Source organism: Cetorhinus maximus, chromosome 8 (assembly GCF_964194155.1).
Source record: "Cetorhinus maximus chromosome 8, sCetMax3.hap1.1, whole genome shotgun sequence".
Taxonomy (NCBI): domain Eukaryota; kingdom Metazoa; phylum Chordata; class Chondrichthyes; order Lamniformes; family Cetorhinidae; genus Cetorhinus; species Cetorhinus maximus.
Genome location: NC_135886.1, coordinates 6,313,508 through 6,327,466, shown reverse-complemented (window position 1 = coordinate 6,327,466; position 13,959 = coordinate 6,313,508). Strand labels below are relative to the sequence as shown.

General features: G+C 44.2%; 1 protein-coding gene across 1 annotated transcript in view; it reads right to left on the bottom strand.

The window, feature by feature from the left end:
• The window catches only part of LOC144683402 (transcription factor SOX-13-like), a 186,878-nt gene extending 174,798 nt beyond the window's left edge, over positions 1–12,080 (bottom strand). The window contains exon 1 of the mRNA XM_078546383.1: positions 12,063–12,080. The gene's annotated coding sequence lies outside the window, so the exon portion shown is untranslated. The remainder of the gene's footprint in view (positions 1–12,062) is intronic.
• Between the last annotated feature and the right edge of the window lie 1,879 nt (positions 12,081–13,959).

The following is a 13,959-nucleotide window of genomic DNA, read 5'->3' as shown; positions in this document are numbered from 1 at the left end:
GATTTAAAAATAATGGAAATAGGTGGGAAAAGAAAAATCTATATAAATTATTGGAAAAAACAAAAGGGAGGGGGAAGAAACAGAAAGGGGGTGGGGATGGAGGAGGGAGTTCAGGATCTAAAATTGTTGAACTCAATATTCAGTCCGGAAAGCTGTAAAGTGTCTAGTCGGAAGATGATGTGCTGTTCCTCCAGTTTGCGTTGAGCTTCACTGGAACAATGCAGCAAGCCAAGGACAGACATGTGGGCAAGAGAGCAGGGTGGAGTGTTAAAATGGCAAGCGACAGGGAGGTCTGGGTCATTCTTGGGGACAGACCAAGGTGTTCTGCAAAGCGGTCGCCCAGTCTGCGTTTGGTCTCCCCAATGTAGAGGAAACCGCATTGGAAGCAACAAATGCAGTAGACTAAGTTGGGGGAAATGAAATGCTGCTTCACTTGAAAGGAGTGTTTGGGCCCTTGGACGGTGAGGAGAGAGGAAGTGATGGGGCAGGTGTTGCATATTTTGCGTATGCATGGGGAGGTGCCGTAGGTGGGGGTTGAGGAGTAGGGGTTGATGGAGAAGTGGACCAGGGTGTCATGGAGGGAACGATCCCTACGGAATGCCGCCGGGTGGGTGAAGGGAAGATGTGTTTGGTGGTGGCATCATACTGGAGTTGGCGGAAATGGCGGAGGATGATCCTTTGAATGCGGAGGCTGGTGGGGTGATAAGTGAGGACAAGGGGGACCCTATCGTGTTTCTGGGAGGGAGGAGAAGGCGTGAGGGCGGATGCGTGGGATATGGGCCGGACATGGTTGAGGGCCCTGTCAACTACCGTGGGTGGAAAACCTCGGTTAAGGAAGAAGGAGGACATGTCAGAGGAACTGTTTTTGAAGGTAGCATCATCGGAACAGATGCGACAGAGGCGAAGGAACTGAGAGAATGGGATGGAGTCCTTACAGGAAGCGGGGTGTGAGGAGCTATAGTCGAGGTAGCTGTGGGAGTCGGTAGGCTTGTAATGGATATTGGTGGACAGTCTATCACCAGAAATTGAGACAGAGAAGTCAAGGAAGAGAAGGGAAGTGTCAGAGATGGACCTTGTGAAAATGATGGAGGGGTGGAGATTGGAAGCAAAATTAATCAATTTTTCCAGGTCCCGACGAGAGCATGAAGCAGCACCGAAGTAATCATCGATGTACCGGAGAAAGAGTTGTGGGAGGGGGCCGGAGTAGGACTGGAACAAGGAATGTTCCACATACCCCATAAAGAGACAGGCATAGCTGGGGCCCATGCGGGTACCCATAGCCACACCTTTTATTTGGAGGAAGTGAGAGGAGTTAAAGGAGATATTGTTCAGTGTGAGAACAAGTTCAGCCAGACGGAGGAGAGTAGTGGTGGATGGGGATTATTCGGGCCTCTGTTCGAGGAAGAAGCTGAGAGCCCTCAGACCATCCTGGTGGGGGATGGAAGTGTAGAGGGATTGGACGTCCATGGTGAAGAGGAGGCGGTTGGGGCCAGGGAACTGGAAATTGTTGATGTGACGTAAGGTGTCAGAGGAATCACGGATGTAGGTGGGAAGGGACTGGACAAGGGGAGAGAGAAGGGAGTCAAGATAACGAGAAATGCTGATTGGTTATTTTTGACACCAACCTTTTTTCACCTTAAGTAAATAGACAGTTGACAGCACAACCAACATTCCCAACACTTCTGGGACTCTGGAGACTTTCAGTCCCCACTGTAACCACACAGGCTGCTGCCTAAATACTTGGCATTCTCCAAGCCTAAACACCTTGCACCTTCTTTCCAGTAATACAATCTAAGCCTTCCTGTTATCGCTAACAATCAAACCACCAAGCTTACTGTCAGGTAGACTTCAGAGCGGGTCACATGACCCCCTTCATTTTACCTTAAAGACACAGTTCCAAAACATAATCCTATAAACCTTATAATTGTGACAAATGATATGAAGAGTTGAACTCTCAGGTTATAGGCCATTTTGTCCTTCCTTCCCCCACACCCCGCCAATGTCATGGATCCTGACTTTACAGTTCCCATTCTGACATTTAACTGTCACTCCATCAACAATCACAAGGGGCTATGCAGCTCCCTGAAACTTCTGAATAAACAGTAACACTAGACAGTTTTACATCGAGTAATCCATACCCTACAAATAAACTTTCTTTTGTGTAGTGAGGAATTTAAGCCAAGTGCCCACTTTCCTTATGACAGACCCCCTCCTTTCGTTTGCTTCTTTCTCAAGTGGAGTCTCACTCCCTCCAATACTGAAATCATCTAAGAGGGTCTCGCTCCTTCACACACTGTCCCGAGCAGTGAACACCTCTCCCCGGTAAGCACTCTTCCCCCATACAAAGGTAGGTGACCTTCTCACAGGAACCTTTTTAACCAGCTTCTGAAGCTGAACAGTGGCGAGAGCAGGATAACCCTGCAGGAAGACACAGTGGAGCAGAGGGGAGAAATAAGGACTTTAAAACCAGCCCTATAAGCACAACCTAATCGCCTATAACACTGGTACACATGTTGCGCTCCTAATCTCAAGTATCGCTCTTCATCCTCTGGAATTGGCCACAATCCATAACCTGGAATTTCTGGCCTACAGCCGACAAATTCAATATATAATTCTCACCTGTGGTTTGGTGCAAACAGTACCTGCTCATATTTCACACCAAGCAGCTCTTTTGGCACTTTTTACACTTATCTCTACAGAATTGTATCTTTCAACACACCCATGGTTTCACAGGTTACAAGGCAGAGACAAGTTTGTCAACGTTTCTCATTTCAGTGATGTGACAAAGACCTTTGCTCCGTTGGTACTGACAGATATAAAGCAGACATCCGCGCTATGCTTGGTCTAAATGAAACCCTGGCACATAATCTGCCACAAAAGGGACAGCGGCCTTTGTTGTGTTTATGCGATAAGACACTTTGGACCGGTTATGTTGAAAGTTGAGATCCATGGGTGATTTCAGGTAGAATGGTCAATAGGCCATTGCAAACTTCAAAGAGGTCATAAATAGTACTGTGTAATTGTGATATTACTCTAGCAGGCCGACAAAGGTACAAGACAGAACCAAATCCAAATCGATCCCAACAAGCCACAACTCTAGCCGTGGCTCAGTGGGTAGAATTGTTGCCTCTGAATCACAAGGTTCTGGGTTCAAGTCCCACTCCAGGGATTGAGCACAGAAACATTCCATTGCAGTACTGAGGGACTGCTGTTCTGTCTTCAGATGTTAATCCGAGGCCCCATCCGCCTACCGGCTGCTTGTAAAAGATTCCATGGCAGTATCTTGAAGATGAACAGTGGAGTTCTCCCCGATGTCCCGGCCAATATTTATCCCACAAAAACAGGTTATTTGCTGTTGTGGGAGCGACTTGGCTGCCGTGTTTCCTACATTACAACAGTGACTATAGCTCAAAGGTTCTTTACTGCCATCCCTAACCACCCTTGAGAAAGTGGTGATGGGCCTTCTTTAACCTCTACATTCCAATGTGGTGAAGGCATTTACACAGCGCTTTAGGTAGCAAATTTTTCTAACTAATTTTTTATCCAGTGAAGGAACACTGATGCATGTCCAAGTAGGAATTCTGTGTAACTTAGAGAGAATTTGGAGGTGATGGTGATGCCATGTATCATTGTCGTTCTAGTTGGTGGAGATCGTGGGCTTGGGATGCGCCACCAAATTGTGGACAAAGGCCGTGGTTATCTGATCCAAGTGAAGGATAAATAAACAAAGTCCAAAACTAGGGGTACTGTTTTAAAATTAGGGGTCGTCTTTTAGGACAGAGATGAGGAGAATTTTTCTCTCTCAGGGGATTGCGAGACTTTGGAATTCTCTGCCTCAGAAGGTGGTGGAGGCGGGGTCATTGAATATTTTTAAGGCAGAAGTAGATAGGTTCTTGTAAGGCAAAGGGAATCAAAGGTTATCAGGGTTAGATGGGAATGTGGAAATCGAAACACAAGATGATCAGCCACGATCTTATTGAATGGCAGAGCAGGCTCAAGGAGCTGAACAGTCTACTCCTGTTCCTAATTCTTATGTTCTTGTAAAGGAAAAGGTCGAATTTCAGTTGAGCGCAAACCAGAATCTCAGTACAGAGCAAATTTGAAAAGCTGAACCTGTGAAACATCAGGTTTACCAGGTTAAAAAGGGGTCCTTGTTAAGAACATAAGAACTAGGAGCAGGAGCAGGCAATTCAGCCCCTCGATTCATTACGATCATGGCTGATCTCATTTCGGCCTTGGTTAAATACAATATCACAATGGGTCTCAGAGTCTTATCAGCTGCTTCAGTGATGCCTCACCGCTGCTATAATATGAGGAACATGCAGGAAAAGAGACAAAATATTTTTGAGTCAAAAGTGAAGGTGAGTGAGATTCAATGCTACATACAGTGTGAATATGTGCATGCACAATCCCAGCTATTACTGAATAATTAGACGATGTTAATTAAACAGCAAAAATACTTGGGCTGTGGGGACACCATTCAAACAAAAAGAATAATTTAGGAATGGCAAATTGGAGCAAAATAGCAAAATAAAAAAATAACTATGGTCATTATCAGAACCATAGGAGTTTAGGGGATAAATGGAGGCCATTCTGCTCATTGCAAAATGTGTTTTTTTGTTCGAGCAATCCAAGGATCAACCCCACTGCCCCAGTCTCTCTCCAAAATCCCCACCCCAAATACTTATCCAATAAAAAAAGATACCTCAGCAACTCCTGGTAACAAAACATTGCACACACTCCTACAATTCACCCTGTGCTTAGTAACTGAGCAAATGTTTGCTTTCTTTATTGTGCTACATAACACAATCACCACAGCCAAACTTCAGGACAAAAATGATGGATCACACTTAATTTAGAAGAGAAATGGCAAATCTGTCCAGCTTGTTTGGATTCTGTGCTCCAACCTCAAGCGCCCTAGAGTGATGCTTCATCGGGTGGGCAAAAACGAGGAGCCAAAAGCACAATTTTGGGAAAGCCAAGAAGAAAAAAAAATAGGCACAAGTCCAGCTCAGGGTGAACAAAAGAGAGAAAAAAAAATCAATATTAAATTTGAGCTGCAGACTTGAGGTTTATTCAAGGCCATTCAAGCTGCAAGCTGGGCTCAAAGATTCAAGTGACACACAAAAAAAAACTAGCTCTGTGCTATTTCCTCTTGAAGATGGGTTTAAAAAAACATCAAAAACAAACCAAAACTACCTTTCAGGCAAAAAAAAAAATTGCCCCTTGTGCAAAGAGTCAGCAGCTCAATGTCTCAAGGCAGATGTAAACAGTGAGGATGGTAACGCTTTTGCAATGTATGCAATCATTGATGATGGGGAAGGAGGGTGAGGGGAAATTAGTTTGTTTGATCCTTGCATCCTCTTAGAAGTGCAATTATTTTTATGTGTATTATCTATCATTATCCCAAAGAGAAAAGCCACTGATTTAATACTCATTCAGGCTACTTGGGCCTGAGCTGCTGGGGAATGCATGTAGACACAAGTTGAGGCTAAAGAAGGTGAGAAACTAATCACACTTCCACACGTTAAAAAGGGCAAGGCTGCAACTCACTCAAAAACACACTGGTTTGCACAAGAGTTAAAATCGGGCCCATAACCAAGCTTTCCCAGCAGATACGAATATCGGGAACTAGAATCCAGGCGCTGGGGCTGGTGTTAACCAGGGTCACCACAAGACAAATCATCGGCAGCCGCTTGTCCTCAACTTCCACCTCAAAACGAAGCAGGGGAGAGTTCAAACCCCGCTCCAGCGAGGAGACGCTTCTAAAACGTTAAGAATGGTCAATTCTGCGTTGATGCCAACTGCGGAGAATCCAGGCAGCCACAACTGATGCAGAAATACGCCTCGCAATTAGTGAGAAAAAAAAGTGATGCCAACAGTCCCCATTAATAAAAAAAAACAAAACTTCCTCTGAATGGGGTGGGGGTGGGAGTGGTTCTCCACACGCCCCCCACCCCACCCCACCTCTCTGCAAAAGGGAACTGGCTCTTTTTGACTGGTTAGCAAAGCTGATCAGATTCACTTTCACTGTTAAAAATAAAAGCTTATGATTTGCTCCCGACTGGGTCACCCAACGCAGCAGCAGAAATACTGGACCTCACTGGTATACAACAGCTGGAGTTTCAAAGTGTCACCGTCACCATTCCAGTCGAAATTAAAACACTTGTATTAAAAAAACAGTGACCAAATAACTGAAAGGGAATTGAACGTTGCTGATAAAGGGGGTTATATCGGATGTCATGCAAATAATGCATGTATAGAAGCTCAAAACTGTGGACCTCTCTCATTGTATGCTCCACAATGAATGATTCGGTCAGAAAAAAAATAATTCAATGCTTATATTACGTATTCCGGATTCTTTGCACGCACCGCCTTTAACTCCAGAAGGGAGCGGTACTAGTCATTTCTCAACTTGTAACTGAACAGCTACTCTCTTCCTCAGGCTCCTCCACACCACTCCTCCTCCTCCTCACGTTTTAGCGGTTGCAAACTGAATTGAAGAGGCAAGTCAAGCAATGCCACAAAGACCATCTACGCCAGCAACTGGTGCTCTTGAAGGAGATTCATTTCAGATCACTTTCGCTGCGGCAGATAGTTCCCACCAGGAATTAAAAGACACAAGTCACTCCCCTCAGGCCCCAATGGGGATACCCTCCCCAAGACCAGCTCCGCAGAGGCGGCTGGGGTCGAGCATTTACAATAACAAGCGTTTCTATCGCCAGAGTATTTTTATCCAGACCACAAATAAAAGAACTGAGTTTTGATTTAACTGCAAATGACAATCAGCGGGTTATCAATTCTGAGCAAGTGGCTTTTTAGCTGAACACACAGAATCACATTCCAATCCTTGCCCAGTTACATCACAAGCCCCATATTTTTGATGCCGAATGCTCTTTTTTTAAAAAATTTTGTACTTTCTTCAGCTGCCCAAAATCTAGAAGATTACATTGGAACAAATTTGTCTAGGGGCAATTCAAGAGTTAAAAGGCACCACGATTTCCTTCAATTACAAGATATTATTAACAATGACAGAAGGTTCAGTTGCACCTACAACGTATTTGAACAACTCTCATTGGATGATCCCTCACCTGCCAAAGACAAAGACCTACTGAAAATCTTACCCTCTCCAGCAAAAGATCTCAACGCTGGGGCCCCTTTGAACCAACTAGTCAGTCAGTCAGTCAGTCGGGGAAGGATTTACTCAAGTTGGAGTTCAGACCAAGTCTGTTGGGAAATCCTCCCCCCACCAGCCACCACTCAGCCAACCTGCAGTTTGATTACCAGGAAGATCTGGGCCCTAAATTACATTCCGAGAGGCGGCAAGATCACTTCGAAGTATTTATTACGTGATGAGTTCAACTGGTCATCTGGTCACCCTTCAATAATTTACTAACAGCCGCGACATGGCGAGATTTTTTTTTTAAAAAGACAAATCATCCAAACCGCACCTGACACTAAGATTTTTAAAAGGCCCAGGAAGCCTTATGCCTGGTCTAAAGCCATGAGGTTTAATGCTCGAGTGTGGGGAGCTCTGCTGATCACTGCATACCTGCCCATGGTAAACAGGATGCCACCATATACAATGTATAGGACAGTAACAGTGCCAGACAGCAGCAAGTCCTTCAGAGCCTCACTTGACTTGATAGTATTTTTCAATATTAATCTACTAGAGGTGATAAGTCAGTAACTTACAGCCAACTCTCAGGGACAGACTGAACAACCCAGCCCACTATACTGCTTTACATATCATTAGGTATCATCCACTGATTTTACGTTGAGCCCCATGCAGTGACATACACACACTCCACTCCCACCCCCACGACCAACAAACAACACATTTCACTGCCTTGCCCGTATAATGGTTACATCCGGCCCCACTCACCTTTCCTACCCAGGCAGTGTCCACCCTGTACATTGTACCCCAGATTTCACAAGCTGCAGCATTCACGCCCCTCACCCCCTTCGTCCACAGCTCCAGCCTGGCCAGCTCCCTCACCACCATCTTGTGCCGAATTGTAAGTCCCTCATTCCAACACGCCAACCTCCCCTCACCCCAACAGTACCAGTCCAATACCCAAACGTGAGTAAGTCCGTCCCCGACTGACTACTTGGTTCAAAGGGGTGAAAGATTATGCGGGAGAGGGTAAAATTCTGAGAAGGTCTTATTTCTAGCAGGTGAGGGATCATCCAATTAGTTTTGTTCAAATGCATTGTAGGTGCAATTAAACCTTCTGTAGTTGTTAATAATATCTTGTAATTTAACTAAACCTGTGTTCAAATTAACCCTACCTTCAGTCAGAATCATTTGAAACAAGGGGCACCACGTGGGAATAACAACATCATACCCGCAAGGCCGATTTCTCCTCGTGTCCACCCCCATCTGGACTAAACTCAGTGCTGGCTAAAAGCCTTTGATGGCTTCCACTGTGACAGATTTATCAACACCATCCTTAACCTTTCCGGGGCTCACTGTGACATCCCAGCCGGGTTTTCCAATTTTTCCACCAGACACAATTTGCCCCCAACCCCACTCTGCCAGCTGCAGAGGGAATTCTGCCGGAGAAGGGAAGGTTGTGTCACACGTTCCGGCTGGGATTGTCAAAATAAAGTATGCCCTCCGAGAAGGGGGAAAGCTGACAACATCTTAAATGAACCCAGTTCCGGAGGAGAGTTAAAACAAACCCCCTGAAGATGTCAGAATCTTTTTTTAAAAAAATAAAATCCTTCTGCATTCACTACTGTTGCCAACCCAGCATCAGTGTGAAACCAAATCCAAAACCCAGACATAATTCCCACACATCACAATCCCTATTTCCAAAGCACGGCTCAGTGTTGCAGTTTACAACAGTTCCACACCGACATGGTGCTCATGAAACTTGCTGTTTTGAAAATAATTTAAGCCAGTAACATTTTTGATTTGGATTCAGAATGATCGAGAAGCTGTCACACATAACAAAATTTACCATCCCTTAAGATAAGCAATAAGGCCTCAAATTTGACCAGTGTTTAAAAGGTGGATGATTCCCATGCCACTTCCAGCCTCAGTTTTGAGCACTAAGGTTTCAGAAATGCACAGAATGTGCAATTCCATTCCTATTGTTCTCAGTTCTGAAGCGAGATTACTCCATGACCTTTCCAACCATTATCCTGGTCTTTCAACACCTACTGATTTCCACAATAGAGAGGTCTTTTCAAACAACTAAAAAAAAAGTCCTAAGTAATCACACGACAGCCTTGAAACAAAAAGGCCTGCAACCTAAATGCAGACAAATGGGCCCATCAGTTCCAAAATATGTTTACAGCATTTATTGTGTGACAATTATTTTTATTTTATTTAAAAGCAGGGCATCTCTCGGCACTACTGTCAATCTACTTGTCAGGACAGTGGATTGCAGTGACTGAGTAACTGAGTTTCACCAACTTTGAAGGACTAAATAAAACTTTGGAGTTGCAAAAGCTCCTGGGTTTTTTTTACAAAGAAACTCCTTTTCATCCTCAAAAGCTTCAAGGTTTCAGAGTCGAGGCACAGAGCCCCCAACCCATCATCAGGACACACATCCCAAGACAAGTGCAGCAAACACTGAACTCTGTGCAGAGACTGCACGAAAATTTATGAAAGTTATGACGCTTTTAGATTAGTGATAAAGCCTTCCTCACAGAATGTTATTCTTTCGTAGGAGGTTACGAGCATTTTTTTCCATTTGCTCTGCGCACACTTGTAGATTGTGGTCCTTTTATTTTCCTTTCAATTCTGTTTTTTTTTAAAAAATACAAAGGCGGCCCTGGGTATGCAGCCCTGTTCTAAGCAAGTCAGTATCTGAGACTCACTTGTCCAATGGAAGCTTAGGCAGATTAACAACTCTGTTTTTTTGTTTGAACTCTATAAGGGGTCCTGTGCAAACACTAAATAATAATGGAGTATGATATTCAGAAATGGAAAATTACAGAAAACTCTGTTGTAGACAGTTGTTTTTTTTTTCAATATAAAATATGCACTAGGTTTAACTTGTCTAAGTTGAGCCCCGGTTGTCAATGCATAATTGTACTGCTGTCAGCGAACTTTTTACGAGGAGAAGTATTGCATTTTTAAAATAGCAGTGATGAATTTTACACATAGCAATGATTATAGTGGATATAACACATTTCAAAGTACATACTCCAATATTTGACATGTTAAATTCAATATTGACTTCCATTGTACTCCTGTCCTGAACAGGTAAACTCACGCCTTTGAAAAGCATTCAAAAGTGTCACATTTAAATTCAAACTGACTACTCATTTTCAAATCATCCCTAAACTGAGTGCTGCGTAGAATCTGCTTCAAATTAATTGACGATGCCCCTTTCTCCGTTTTTTTTGGGGAGGGGCAGGGCTGTTTTCAGACATATGTTGGGGGTTTCAAGAAAGTATGAAAGATCCCATTCTGCGCATTGGGACAAGGAACCCACTCCCACTCTTCCAACACAAATAAAATGCTGAAAGACACACAAATCAACATTCCTGTCTGAGTGAGTTTTTTTTTAAAAAAAACAGGGAAGCAGGGGTCAGGGTGACAAAAGTATTTCACATTCTAGTGTGACTGTCTTGGACTCAGCTCTTCTTAAAATATCCTAAACTCAGGTCAGGCTGAGGAGATTCCATAAGTTCTCCTACCAATTGATGGAACTCCTTTATCTCTGGCCTTCAGTGCTCTGGGCACCACAATTTACTCCGCACCAGCTATTGCTGCAGTTAATTCAGCAAATCCACAAGATGTTTTGTGTGAACGCACAAGTCTATGTGGCAAGAATTCTCTGTTCTGGCTATTGAGTTAATGAAATGAAAAGGCACAACCACAAAACAGATTCTGTCAGTCACTAAGGATATTAAGGGCTTACTTTGAGCAGGTGTTTGAGTTTGTGAGCCACGTACCACAGCATAGTTGTCAAAAACACAATATTGTCATTGCACATCCTGCTCGATGTGGGAGAGCAAATGGGAGAGTAGAGAGAGAGAGAGAGAGAGAGAGAGTAAATTCAGTCCACAATGATGGATCGAAACCCAACCCAATCTGTTGTACATGTGCAGGATTAAGCAGGGAGGAAGACTGGGGCTTGAGAAGAGGGTATTATTCCAAAGTCCCTTCCAAGTTTAAGAATAAAACTGAAGTTTCAATCAGAAATTATAACGCTTCTCTCAGGGCAGACAGTCAAGCTTTAAGAGGGACCATTGCTGAATTTAAAAAAAATCTTTCAATAAAATAAGTAATTCACTCGCAAGCTGGTAGGCTGAAGAATTTCAAGGTGTCTGCCAACTTAGCGGGAAACTAATCACCAGATTCTGATCATCAGATCCAAGATGAAAATTAAATGATTGCAATGAGAACAATTTACAATTGGACAAAAGACAATAGGCAAATTAAAAGAAAGCCAATTAAGATATAAAATAATCAGCATTTATTCCCCTTCCCCTCCCCCCATCCTGTCACTAACTTTGATCAGGAATCACCTGGTTATTTTATTCATCACAAGATTAATACAGTGACACTACTTGTTCACTCTTTGTAGACAACACACACACACAGCTACTGGACTAAAAGCATATATAATTACCCCAGAACAGGGGTTGGAATGTGCTGTAGAACAGACTCACTCTGTGGTCTATCAATAGACGAGCAGGAATTAACACACTAACAATCGCTCCATTTATAAAGAGAGAGTGAGAAAGTAAGTTTTAATAGCCGGCTATATAAATAATAAATTGGTTCCTGTAGTTACTGTTGGCGCCAAATGTCCTGTCAACTTTCTTGTTTTTTTTTCCCCCATTTCAGCTGCCTGGTGTTTTTTTTTTAAAAAATAAATTACTATTTTAAATTGTCGAAGTCTCCAGTGATAATCAGATCCTTCCAACCCCACTCGTGAGATGTGTGAATGTGCGCGTTATACAAAACTAAACCAAAACCAAAAAAAAAATAATAAATCCCGGTTCAGAAGTTTTCAGGGAAGAATTTCAAGTCAAATCTCGAAACTATAACACAAGGTGAAATTTCACGATTAAAAAGACGCAAGAAGCAAAATAACCTCGAAGCGAAGGAAAATGCAGTCCACGCGTGGAAAGGTAAAGGGAGGGGAATTAAAAGTGCAGATGTTGTCAGGGAGGGCAAGTGGCGTTAGAGTGAACTTTAATACGGGGCTATAAGCAGTGAAAGTGAAAATGAAATGTCCAGGGTCCAACATTGGGATTGACTGAAACACACACACACACACACAGAGAGAGAGGGTAACTTTAGCCTCATCGAGTAGCCCCAGCTCCCAGCAGAGAAGTACCCCCCCCACTACTTTGCCCCAGCTTCGAGTCCCGAGTGCCCATGGTGTTCCCTTTCCGCCCCAGCCCCACTTACAGCGGACACTGCTCGCCAGCCTCCTCTTGTCCTTTTGTTCCTTTGACTCGGCGTCTCCAGCGGGCTCTCCTAGGCTGCCTGCTCGGGCTGGGCTCAGCCAAGTGACAAGAAGCAGCCCTCCTCCCTGTGGGGTCCCGGGGGTTGGCAGCAGCCCACAGATCTCACGATTCGTCCCCGGGGGGGGGAGGTGGGGGGGTTTCAAAAAAAAAATCAAAGCTCCCAAAGACAAGAGCGGCTATTGCGATCCCAGCTCGCTTTCCATCGTAACTAGCGGCGGAACCCACTCGCCGGCACTTAAAGGGGCAGGTCCGCAAGCCCTTTGGCCGACACCTATCTAATTAAAGGCGCTGCATTGCCATTGTCACGACGGGAAGAAAAAAATGCATCGCCGGGGGGTGGGGTGGGGGGAAAAAAAACACAATTTTTTTTTTTTGCTCCCATTAATTCCTTGTTGGAACTTTCTATCTTTTTTTAAAAAAAAGTCTTCGTTGTAAATAATAACAACTCTGCCCAACGTGACAATTACTAGTCTAGCTACTCCTCAAACTATGAATCATTCATTTAAATCTGTATTAAGACACAGCTTTTATATAGATGCTGTGGAGCAGTCTGTGGGGTTATTAGAGTGCAACTCTCTGCAGGGATGGTGGCTGTGAAAGCTGGTGTTCCCGTTACAGAGAGAGAGAAAACAAAAAAAACCCACAATGTGCATTTCTATAGCACCTTTCAGAACCTCAAGCCATCCCAAAGCGCTTTCACAGTCAGTGAAATACTTTTGAAGCTTGATCACTGTTGTCATGTAGGAAATGTAGTAGCCAATTTTCAGACAGACGAGCTGCCACCGCGACGTTTAACAACCTCATCATCTGTTTTTCATTGATGTTGAATGAAGGATAAATATTGGACAGGACACCAAGGAGAACTCCACACCATCTCACCCCCTACCCATTTTCAAAATAGTGCCGGTATTCACCTGAGAAAGCAGATGGGCCATTGGTTTAAACATATAAAAAAAACTCAGCACCCTCACACAATATAGTGTGTTGCAGCTTATAGCCTGGAGTGGGGCTTGAACCTACAACCTTATGGCAAGGATGCTACCAACTGAGCCACAACTAATAGCCTGTAGGCCAAGTGCTTTCAGGAATCACATAGTCTAAGATTGGATGTAAAGATTCCCTCCCGAACAACACTCTTCTCATTCTCAGGCAGTCCCTCGGGATTGAGGATGAATTTGCTGCCTCTCCGGCTCGATGGGTCCTGAGAGGGCTGATAAGTCCAGCGCGTGATCTGCAGACTCTGCCCCATGTGGGGGCAGGTGATGCTTGAAGCGTTGGGTACATGAGGTCTTTGAAGGTTCCTGAGCTCCCTCTGATGCTTCGACTTTGCCTCTGCAAATTCCCGATGAAGCCTCTCCACGTGTTCGCTGCCTTCCTGTTTCTCTTCTCCGTTTTGGTCGGCCACAAGCCAGGGACTCCCATGAGTCGGCGGGGATGTTTGACCTCTTCCAGGACATTTCGACGACATCCCTCAAGTGTTTCCACTGTCCTCCTGGGAGTCTCCTGCTGCAGCTGAGT